Source organism: Stegodyphus dumicola, chromosome X1 (assembly GCF_044657685.1).
Source record: "Stegodyphus dumicola isolate Sdum_Otavi_A_Nest chromosome X1, ASM4465768v1".
Lineage (NCBI taxonomy): Eukaryota > Metazoa > Arthropoda > Arachnida > Araneae > Eresidae > Stegodyphus > Stegodyphus dumicola.
Window position 1 is genome coordinate 89,546,135 of NC_140780.1, and position 13,030 is coordinate 89,559,164.

The window sequence follows — 13,030 nt, forward strand, 5'->3', positions numbered from 1 at the left end:
ACATGTATAAAATGAACAAATCGAAGATGTCAGTTTGCTATAGTAAAAGTACCTTCAATATGGAATATAATCGCCTCTAGAAGCAATACAGCACATTCAGCGATGTGTGATGCTTTCAATTATGCGGTCTATCAGTTCCATAGGAAGCGAGAGCTATTGCTCTTGCAAAGCAGTTACAACCGCGGCAAGGGTCTAAGGGGGCGGATTGAGAGCAGCTACACTTCTCCCTAAAGCATCCCAAATGTGCTCGATAGGATTCAAGTCCGGGGATCGAGCTGGCCACTTCATGCGCATAATTGTTTCCTGTTGAAGATAATCATCTACGATGCGAACTCTGTGTGGTCTTGCATTGTCGTCCTGTAACAGAAAAGCATCTCCTATTGCCCCGGCATATGGGCGCATATAAGCATCAAGGATGTCATCTCTATAAACATGAGCATTTACGGTTCCCCTTGGAAAAACATGGAGGTCTGTGAATCCACCCAAAGAGATGCCACCCCAAACACAGACATTGCCTCTTCCGTATGCATCTCTTTCATGGATTTTTGACGGATGATAACGGGTTCCAGGTTCTCTCCATATCAAATAACGCCTACTATCGCTTTCTAGACTAAACCTGGACTCATCCGTAAAGAGAATAGCCCTCCTCTGCTCAGGTGTCCAGTGGACATGTTGTCGTGCCCAATGCAAACGATCCCTCCTATGGCGTGACTTGAGCGGCACGCAAATGGTTGTTCGCTTCGCATACAGACTACCTTCGTGAAGCCTTCTACGCACAGTTGACGTTGACACCAGCCTTCCGGTGGCTGCAGCAAGGAAGGATCTAAGAAGAGTCGGAATAGCGGTTCTATTCCTGAGTGAGCATAATTTCAAATATCGGTCATCGGCGCTCGTCGTAGCAGTTGGCCGTCCTTGGCTGAACCTCCTAGGTGCCGAATCTGTGATTTGAAATTGCCTTTAAAGTCTATGAACCACAGAAGGACTCACATTTAGCCATCTGGCCACTTCTGTTTGACTTTGTCCTGTGTCTAGTCTCCCAATGGCTCTCTATCGTAGTTCTGCAGGCAAATGATGCCTGGAGGTCATTGTTACGAATTGGCTATCTCAGATTTCTGATGTCACTATCACAGTGAAATATGTGGGCTTGCTCTCAAACATGGATTTTTATGCTCCTCGCAGATGACGTATTCGGAGTGCATCGCCACTAATTTGCATATTGGAGTTTTACTCAGCTACTCTTACTTGGCGACATATTCAAACTTTACATGGTTTGGCTTATTTTTGAGGGAGTTATCGCTTTTTTTGTGATTTTTCCTTAATTTATGATAACCAGTGTATTTATGCATTCCGACCACTCATGCAGAAATATGTGTTTACATTTGTGTTGATTATAATGATCTTGATTTCGCTTTCTGTACAAACATCCAAGGACAAGCAAAGTTACTTTATTGTTTCGTTTAATGAATAACTTCTTGTCCATGATGTTGACTGTCTCGCATACTGTATTTTAGTGTTGTGTTGGCGATAACTTTTTCGTTTAAGGGATAACTTTTTTATTAATTAAGCCCTTATAATGCCGCCTAAGCGCTGTGCACCTGCGAAAGCTTCCTCCGGGGCGCCCAAGAGGAAGAAGATGATGACTATCAGCGAAAGCGTGAAACTTTTAGATATGATCAAAGAGCGCAGAAGTTTTGCATCTGTGGCACACCATTACGGGGTGAATATGGAAGCTGTACTGGCATTGTGGATTGCTGATTGCAGGAAAAAGACAGTGAGTTTGGACACTAATATGATCAGGACGAAGGCCAAAGCTCTCTACGACCAAATCTTGCCCAATGACGACTATGAAAAGGGTGAACAAGGTGCTGACGAACTTCAAGCCAGTAATTGCGCTACCAGGAGTGATTCGCCTCCTCGGGGACGAGGCTTTTCAGCCAGCAAAGGCTGGTTTGAAAAATTTCCGAAAAATTTCAAAATAGGTACGGTCCCAGAAACGCACTTCCGTATGGTGAGGCTTCCTCTGCTGCCAACGATGCTGCTTGTCGTTACGTGAAGAAAGAGTTTCCTAACTTCGTCAGAAAGGGAGGCTACCTACCTGAACGAGTTTTTAACATGAATGAAACATGCCGTTTTTAGAAGAGGATGCCTTCGCGTACATTCCTCTTCAAGGACGAAGAAGAGGCCAGGCTTCAAGCCTCACAGAGACCGTGTGACTGTCATCATGGCTGGTAATGCTGCAGGTTTTATGCTTAAGACAGGCCTTATTTATAAAGCAAAAAAATCCACGTGCTTTAAAAAACAAAAATACTGCTCTGCTGCCCTTGTTCTGGATGCATAACTCCAAGGCCTGGAGAACGAAAGCTCTGACACTTGAATGGTTCCTCCATTGCTTCATTCCCGATGTAAGGCTGTACCTGGCTGAAAAGGGCCTCCCCTTTAAGGTCCTTCTCCTGATTAACTATGCAGGAGGCCATGCAACGGACCTGCCATATGACGGTGTGCAGATAGAGTTTCTGCCCCCCGAACACTACATAATTCAGCCAATGGATCAAGGTGTCTTTCGTGCCTTTACGGCACTCTACACTCGCTCCACGATCGAGGGCCTCATCTCGGCAGTTGACGATTGCAATGACGAATTCACCTTGAAAGCATACTGGCGCAGTTACGACATTGCCTCATGTTGTTTGTCTAATATTCAGCGAGCATTAAAGGATATGAAGAGTGATATGATAGGATATGATATGATATGAGGGACGCAGCCAGACCCTCCTGGCAGACTTTACGTCGCCCTTTGGCCTTTTTGCGGGCTGCGCCAGAGCAAGCCAGAAACAGTACCTTCAACAGACATAAAGAACATAACTAAAAAACAAAATTCAGATTAAAGTCCCTACTGCAAGCTTATTATGGTTAATCATCTCCATAAGTTTCCTGGCAAATTTTTTCAGTCTTTTAAAATCATTTAAAATATTATATATATTAAAAACATCATTTTTCTTAAACTCGTTCCTGATATCAGTAAAATATTTACATGTTTCCACTTAATGCTCTGCAGTGCCCGGTTCTTTACAGATATCACAGAGGTCAGACTCTGGTAATTTAAACATTTTAAAATAGAAAGGAAAACGGCCATGACCTGTAATTATTTGGTTAACATCAATGTCTGAATAACATAAACCATTTCTAAGTTTAACAAATTTCATGTAACCTTTATTTCGATCAGACCTTTCTCACTCCTCCCTCCATTTACCATAAATATAATTTTTCATAATAGTCACAGCTTTCCTTGTCGATCCCTGTACATCAATATCACGAGCATTAACATTGGTAATTGCCTCCTGAGACCATAAATTCTAGCTGGAAGAAATTATTGCCGAACGTGGTACACGACTATCCAGGCTTCACTCCTGAAGAAGTTTATCATTCAGCGGTGGAGAAGGCGATGAGGCTGGCTCACATCATAAGGAATGAAGGATTTGTCAACATGACAAAAGAAGACCTCAGCGCCCTTATCGATTGCCACTCGGACCCACTGACCTATGAAGAGTTTCTTGAGATGAGAAAGTCTGCAAGTGAGGAAAAAAACGAAGAGAAAGACTAAGAAGGAACTGAAAAGCGTGGCCTTACACTGGAGAATCTGCAACAATTGTGCAACATGGCAACAGCGATGCAACAATTTGCACAAGACATTGACGACAATATGGCTCGACCTGTCGAGTTCAGCAATCGCGTTGATGGGGTTATGTCCTTAAACAGGTGAATTTTGAAGGAAAAGAAAAAACAAAGACAACAACCACCCATCATCATGTTTCTCTCCAAGGTAAAGCCCCCGGCTCTACCGTTAGCGCCTCCAGCAGAAGAGTCTCCGAGTGAGCCTAAAGCTTCTATGAGTCAAGTGAGAGGCTCTCCTCCGCCACCAACACAAGACTCTTCGCCTCTCTCAGAAAGCAATGTTTATTAGTGTTTATTACTGTGTAAGGTTTTTAATTAACCTTATTAATTAGCACTGACACGTTTAAATAAATACGTATACTGTTGTAATTTTTGTCTTAAACGTGTAAAGTATAAATACTGTTTACATATTTAAAACATTCTTGTACCCGCATACACGAAAATTCCTAGGGGCAAATCCTACTTCGCGATTTTTCAGCTTTCGCGAAAGGTTCTGGTCCCCATTAACCTCGAAAAACGAGGGATCACTGTAATGGATTTTTTTGCTAAGCAAGTTTTTTCCGAACGTTACGCTCTGTTGATTCTTTGTTGAATATGTTCACTGTATTATGAAAAAAAACCTGACATTGCATTAAAAACATATTTCCCTAAAAGTTTTAAGGAAGGCAATTATTATTCATTTTCTAAAATATTTGTTTTTATATTATACGTAATGAATGTGAAATTTTATGATTGCCTCTTTGAAATCAATCAAAAATACATATTTAGGTCAAAAGAATTGTGTATGTAAAAAAATTGTCCACATATATATTTTCATGTTAACAGAATTTGTTTTGATTTATTATTTTTTTATTATTTTATGTATATATATAAAATAATATATATAATGCACAATTATGTCAGAGTTCATCAATGCAGATACTCCGTATTGATTTCTACAATATTTTTCCTTCTGTTCTTACTCTACAATATTTGTCCTTACAATCGCAAAACTGCATATTTGCGAAACGTACAGATATGTTTTCTCTGAAAATAAAAATAAGACTGTTAAGTAGTGTCTTAGATATCAATTGTTTTGTGTTTATTTACAAATTGGGGCGTAATCCGGCAGATTACTGAGAAAATTTAGATGATTGAAAACTAAAGAATTTTGAATGAAAGAATATTAGATAATTTCGGATACAGATTTTATTGCTTATTACTACATTTAACTACACTTGTTATTGCAGCTAATGTAAAATTTATTGTTTCTGGTTAAAACGTTTTTCTTTTTTACATTTTTTCACTTTTAAGAAGAAAGTTGGAAAGCGGAAGTATGGTGCAACATTTGTTTTATGTAATGACTGCAGATAAGTGTGACCAATTATGATGTAACAGGAACAACAAGGAAACCAACAAGTTTAACGAAGTGTCTGCAGATATCAATCTTAACAGCTAGGTATATTATCCTAAACATTAGTCAAAGTGTAACAAATTTTTAACTTTTTGACCCTTGTGGGCACCTAAATTATAGACATCTTATAGATTCAAATAATGAGATATTAATAAGTGGTCTTCAACCTGTTTCCTATATCTTGCACAACCAGATATTTAACAACTCACTTTACATTTTCACTGCCATCTCCTTTACAGTTTCCAATGGACTCATTTTTTAACACCGAATATGCATGTATTTCTATCTACATAATCTATGTATTGATCATATGATTGTTTCTTTGATTGATGTTTTATTTCTTAAGAAATTGATGTGATTTTAAAAAAGGACAACATTTATATTATAACAAAATCATTTAATTAAGGTGACCATTTTTTTACAATGAAAAGGATGACAAAAAGCAAACAAAGGAGGACATTTGCGTCTTCCCAAAAATTTTTTAAAGCAGTCACACCAACCTTAAAATTACTAAAATACAAATAAATTGTTGTTATTATTACTTCTACATCAATTGGCATGGCAGATGACGCCGTGTTTGTTGTATTTGACAAAATATGTGTATTACAACCTATGCCTAATGTTTTCTTTTGGAGTAAATCTGGTAATTTTACATAGACATTATTTACTCCTTTGCGTCTTCGCCCACCAAAATTTGTGTTTGTATTATCTGCTGTTAGTGCAACAACTTTATATTTCAAATTGTTGTCATTTATTACTCTGTATAGATGGTTCGCCAAAATTTCAACAATTTCGCCCTCAATGGATTCTAAATTTAAAATTTTTATGTGAATGCCCTTTTTAAAATTATAATATCTTACTAGTATTGGATACAATTTTGTTTCATTATGATTCAATGCATCAGATAAAACCGTTACAAATGCTGCATTTTTCAAGTCTTCTGCAAGTATATTATCACAATTATTATACTCAGAGTATAATAATTATACAGTGAAAGGAAATTCGTATTTGCATCAGATGCAAATGCGAACTATAATATTATAGACACATTAAAATAAACAAAGTGCCCAAAAATGTGAGGGTGCGAGACAAGTGTGGCTGAGTGATGTTTTGATATGGCCAGAATGTGCTGTCTGTGCATTTTATAATCATGTTTTTCCGAACTGCACCATCACATGACGATTGACATTTCGAAGCAGCATCTTAAACTAATACAGAGATAAACAGATTAGTTGTGAAATATTGAAAAGGAGACAGATGGGAGAACTTCTTGAGGAAAGACAGAGCCTACCAAAGGAGGACAATTGATCACCTTAATTTACTGAATGCATAGTGGTTCACATGTCACATTCTTTTCATTGTTACATCCTTGGGCATAGCTAGAGGGGAGTGAGGGAGAACATCTGTCCTGGGTGCAGCATCCATGGGGAGCCAAACTGATGTTATGAAATTTTAGAATTAAATATTTTCCGTTCTTAGCAAACAAAAGGGGTGTGAAAACTTCAGCTGGGTGCTGAAAACCTTACCTATGACTTTGGTTACATTATCAGCTTTAAGATTTTCCTCAGGAAGATTATTCTAATTCTCATACTGTCTTCTAGAGTAGTTGTAGGAAATTTTACCTCTGTGTATTCCTAAGCATACATGATTTCATTTGTGATAAAATTTTCATGGTGAATCATTTCCATAAGTTTCTTCAGAGTATCAGGTATGAGCCAACATGTCAGACTTTCAGACATTAGTATCATATTCTGAAACACAAGCACAGAAGCTAACCCTACAGACTAAATGCCAATGATGATTTAATAGCAGACCCTTAAAAAAAGAAAAAAAAGGGTCTATTTAATATCCTTTAATAAAGTTTAGTTTTTGTATATAAATTCACAATAGCTGCTTCATTACTTTATACCAATTTGTCTTATTAAAGATTTTACAGCAATGCTGTTCTTTTGCAAAGTGGAGATCTGTATTAAATTTATAATTTTTAGATATGTACTGTTAAATATAATTTAGCAGAAATTCAGTTATCCTTCACCCTCTGAACATCAGTTTTTACTATCCATTATCCACTTATATATTCTGATGAATTTGAATGAAACCTCTAAAAGGCAAAAAAATAAATATAAGTAATAATAAAAAAGTATTCAAAATAGACCATATTATGCAAAATATGATTATTTTGTCATTTTATTTATAATAAAGAAATAAAATACTGTTTTAAAAACAAAACAGTACTATGGAATAAAATTACATAGAAAAAAATGTTCCATAAAAAATGACAAATGGTCAAATCAATAGTCTTTTTTTCTGAATATATAAAACTTCATATCCAGCATATAAAATTTTAATAGAAATTTCTATCCAGCAGTAAGAAATAATATTGACCTAAAATGTCGAGGATGAGCCATGTTAAAGATGTTTGATATTTATTGTATTTTGTGTAACGATTGTAAGTTATATATTTCTTAAATGCAATTGACTTATATCATAAGAGCTTGCTTTTGTTTGCATAAAGACATAAATCCACATGCTATTGGGTTTCGCCTTGCCAAACAAATTCAAGTTTTACACGTACATCTATTTTGATGTTTTCTATGAAATCAAAAATACCAATCTGCAGTTTGAAAAATTAATCTGTCAATTTAATTATGATCTGTACATTACTTAGAATAAGTATAACAAAAATTAACATATAACACATATGAAATTTTGTTACTGTACAAAATCTTTGGCAAAACAATTACGGAAACTTCTGAAAGTTAACAGTAATTCTGAGAACATAAATAAGCTTTAGTATTGGGCATTAGTAATAGTTATTCTCTTGTTAGAGCAATCTAAAAGTGATTAAAAGAAACAGAAATTGAAAAATTATCAGGAATCATATATGGTCATCTTAGGGAGATTTCACTACATTTAATATAATTTATATAATGTTTTACTATTTATTTATGTATACGTGCTATTTTATCACTGTGTGCTAACATAAGTTGTCAATAACAGTTATTAAATGCAGTGGTTTGTGAAATGTGCAGAAAGTTTGATTTTACTGCTTACTTATTTATAATTATTGATCATTTTTAACAGTTACAGTGAAATCGTTTGGGCAACCACTTCCTGAAAATGAGTAATGTTTCTAAGATCATAAATAAAACCTCATAGAATTCGTTTTTAAATATTAAAGTTTAAATAAAAATATAAACTTTAAATATTCCTCTATAAGATGATGGATTCCATGAAAGATAAGAGCCATGGATGCTCTTTCTTGCTGAGATTTCACCGTGTAGATATTTATTTATTGCTATTTCATTACTCATTATTTGCTTCTGTTCTCTCACATAAACTACATGCGTGATGCCTAAAAGGTTTTCAGAAATATGTTTAATAAAAAGTTATAATTTTAATCCAATAGTATATATTATTACATTTTTTCACATTTCAGAAATGTATAATATGGAATTTTTATTTAGTTTCTCAAGGGGGGGGAACTTAGCATCATGATGTGTTAATGAAATAAACATCCTGAATTTTTTATCCAAATATAATTTATCAATGCATCGTCTCATAAAAATGTTCTCAGATTTAATATTTGAAAATTATGGAAAATTTAAACTTTTTTTAAATCAAAATTCTGGTTTTTAATGTAATGAATCTCATTGCTAACGTTGGAAATAAAGATAAAATTGTAACAGATGGCAGATTTCACTGATATGAAGTTATGGCAGTAAAAAAATTATTATTGTTAGCATAAAGCTTCTGATGACAGAATTCAGACTTACTAATGCTATTTCTAATATGTAATAGTTTGAAAAGAAAATAGAACTTTTATAATTCAAAATTTGTGATAATTTAAATTTATACTTCTTTTTCCCTGATGAGTTGTTTTAAAAATGGATACTAACTTTTCTTAATAAATCAAATAGAACTTTGGCAATACAAAATTTGTGATAATTTAAATTCCTCTTTCCCTGATGAGTTTGTGGAGACATTAAATTATTTTGAAACAGGAGACATGAAAAATCTGCAATGCTCTCACCGGGAATCGAACCACGGACCTCTCGAATACCCGCCAAGCATGCAGACCACTACACCACGAAGACACGCTAAGAAGGTGGGTGAAATATCTTATATACTGCCCCTTTTAAAGGACACTGGGAATTAAGGGATCCAATCGCCAAATTCTGGTGGTGGAGAATCGACATCAATCACCTGTTTTAGTTCAGGCGGCACTGTAGAGACATTAGGTTTTTTTTTTTTTTTTTGGAAGCAGAAGTGAAAAATTAGCAACGCCTTCACAGGGAATCGAACCACTGACCTCTGGAATACGCGCCCAGCGTGCTAACTAACTACTACACTACGAAAGCATGCTAAGAAGGTGGAGAATTACCTTATACACCCCCCCTTTAAAGGGTGACTGGGGTTTTAGGGCCAATCGCCAAATCCTGGGCGTGGACAATCATGATCTACCACCCTTTTAGTTCGGGCGCCACTGTAGAGACATTAGTTATTTTTTGGAAGCAGAAGTCATGAAAAATTAGCAATGCCTTCGCTGGGAATCGAACTACGGACCTCTGGAATACGGACCGAGCATGCGGACCACTACACCATGAAGGCATGCTAAGAAGGTCGGAAAAATACCTTATAAGTTGTGTTAAAAATGGATACTAACGTTTCTTAATAAGTCAAATTTCCTTAGCTGCTGTAATCAAAATTTCAATCAAATTTTCAATTTACTCAAAATTCAAAATTTGGAGTAAATTGAACTTCTTGCAAAGGGTACTATTCCTCCCCCCCCCTATTTTTTCCTATTTATCCTAAATTCATAGTTGTTCTAACTGCTCAGGAGATTCTAATCTATTGAAATCTGGAATGTTAACAAATATGTAGAAGTCTTAGTTAAAAAGTGAACTTCCCCTTTTCATCCTGACAAGCAGCTGAAAGATTGTAACATGAATACAAGCCTGTAATTGTAATAATTTACAAGCCTGTTTGTGGAGGATCTCAAAAATCCTCCACAAAAGCATCCCTTCCCTTAGCATATGTTCCTTACACACTTTAAGTTAAATGAAACAAAATCTACCTTGGTATGTAATTTAAGTTTTTCGAAGGCAGTGTTTTGTCAATATTCAAATTTTTTAAACATACCAGTAATATTTTTAGCAAATATTTAGAGATATCATGTATCATACAGCATTATTTATTATGAAAGAACACAATTCTTGGTTTAAGAATGCTAGCATATGAAAACAATGCAGCTTGGTTTCCTTGATCAATGCTATATCCTTTGGTACCTCTAAATTTTAATAGTAAATTATTAGCGCTATGTAACTCTTGGTCACCTTGACATTAATTCACACACACTGGTTCCTTTGCTTGGTTCTAATATAATATGCCGTATATGACTTCAGAAAAAAATGCTGACTGTTGTAAAACTGAAATGAGAAGCAATGATATAAGAAGCATGATTGCCAGGCACCGACTTAGCCTAAATGGGGACCGGGGCAAAAACTTTTTTGGGGCCCTCCTATGCTTCACTACTTCAGTAGTGCCTTCATATATGAACAAGCGAACAGTAGTGCCTTCATACATGAACAGTATATGTTACTTCATATATGAACAGTATACTTCATATATTCAGTAGTGCCTTCATATATGAACAAACGAACTTTTTAGAGGTATTTAAATTTTTATAATAATAAACCTTCTATTCGATTTGGAGACCCTTCTGGGATGTGGGGGCCTTTGGCAACTGCCCCGTATGCCACTGCCTTAGTCAGGCTCTGATGATTGCATAACCCACAAAGTACATATTTGAGGACTATATTTCCCACCTATTTGAGTCCTTACTGTCATACTTTGCTTTCTTCCTTGAAATTGGTATTATACTGCTAGCTGCTAAACTTGCTATACCATGACGGCGGCATGCAACAAATGTCAAATTTGCCTAAAGTACTACATGGTGGGATGTGCAAATAGTTAATGATCAGCATTCTAGCGCATGCACACAAAGCACCGGGATTTTCATTTAGAAATCGCAATTGAACATAGGTCGTTTGAGTATTACACCTACGAATATATATCATAAGCGGCCCACCAGCGGCCGAGCGGTAAAGTCGCTGAACACTGGTAGTTCGGTCCGAGGTTCGGATCCCGCGAACGGGCTGGCTGCATGGGTGTTTTCGTGGTTTTCCCCATGTGTAACGTGTATACGAGCCAGTTTCCCTTAGAAAGTCCTCCCCGAAGGCATCCCTCCCCTTAGGCAGATAGCCCTAGTGTGCTTTGCCATAATTAAATACACACATATATCATAAAGCGAGTCATATTACGCCTTCGTATTATGAACGAAAACTCCTACCAGCACCTGTCAGAATTCGACTACACCAGGATTGGAGGGTTTAATCGGTCCACTAGAGCGCAGAGGACAACCATATCGTCTCGGCTTTTGCGGGATTGTACAATCACTTCACGTGCCCTCAGTCAGGAATTTGGCTCCTCCAGTTCAGGACGACAAGTGTCTGCAAGACTGCACCATGACGTCTGCAGCACCACGAACTATTAGGACTGCGACCGTTATTGCTCTTTTCATTGAATGACGCAGCAGAGACAGGCGTGCGTACCAGTAGTTTGACGAGCGACAATATTGGACACAAGAGTACCACCGTATCCTCTTTCTAGAGGTTCTGCTTCAGTATCATGATGAAACCCGGTTCTGCGTCAGCCATCATGATGGACGTATCCATATGTGGAGGTGTAGCAATTTTAACGCCCAAACGCAGAGTACTTTAACCATCAGCTGTGTACATTTAGAAAAATTATATGATTATCATGCAACATGCAAGAGCAATGAGAATACAGAAATGAAAATATGATGGAAGCCTATGAGTCTACGCTTAGTCACCATGCATGATTGGTCTCAAATTGATTGAAGAGCATACTTCGGGACACAAACTACACTCTTTTTCAAAAAATCGAAGCAGCATGAAGGAAGTGGTTGTTTTTGATGAAATTGAATATGTGTATAGCTCATACACAGATAATAAACTGATTAACCCTTAGCCTGTCGAGTGATTATCTGCGAATCTCTTTAAAACTGTCGCTAGTTTTAAACCGAACTTCCCGTAAAATGTCGCGAAAATAACCCTAAACCTCTGAAAATTGTCAAGCAGTTCTTTTGTTATTTCCCATCCCTCCCAGAATTTTACTTCAATGATTCCGCTAAGTGAGATTGATTGCTATATATTGTTCAGTACCTGTGAGCTCTCAAGAGAATTGCAAAAGGCTAGACTCTCCGTGATGATCGTCTTAATGCCGCAGGCTACAGCTGCGAAACTTGAAAGTTTCCCTTAAACAATCTTATCTCTACATATCTTCTCTACATATAATAAAAGAAAGAGTCTGTCTGTGTGTGCGCGCCTTTCGTTCGCGCTGCGCGTAAGCTAATAGACCCACGGCTACGAAATTTGGTACATAGGTACATCTACACAAGAGCCAGTGCACTTCGAAGCGATTTTTTCGAAATTCGAATTCGAATTTTTTTTATTTCATGTTTTGTAACGAAATCGTGTCATTTTGAAACATAATGGGCTATAGGAAAGTGAGATTTTACTCTACACACTCCATTTTCACATCGTCATGAAACGTAGGCACTTAGCTATTTTACGAACCTAAAATAAATTTCGTGTTTCAATAAATCGATTAAATACGAATTTATTTAACAAAGGGAGCTTAACACTTTTTCAATGGGATTTTTTCTAAAACAGTTTATTTTTAAAAATGTACAGATTATTTTTCTTTGATTTTTGGACACCTTAAACTTTCATCCTTGCGAATGCTCTTACAAAAGGAATTTTGGAAAAATGATAATATTTTGTATTTTTAAAAGATTTTTTAAATGAAGCTTCCGAGTGCATTTCTCACATCTCACATCTTTAAAAATGTGATTTGGGCAACAATTTTCCTGTCTTATTGTTG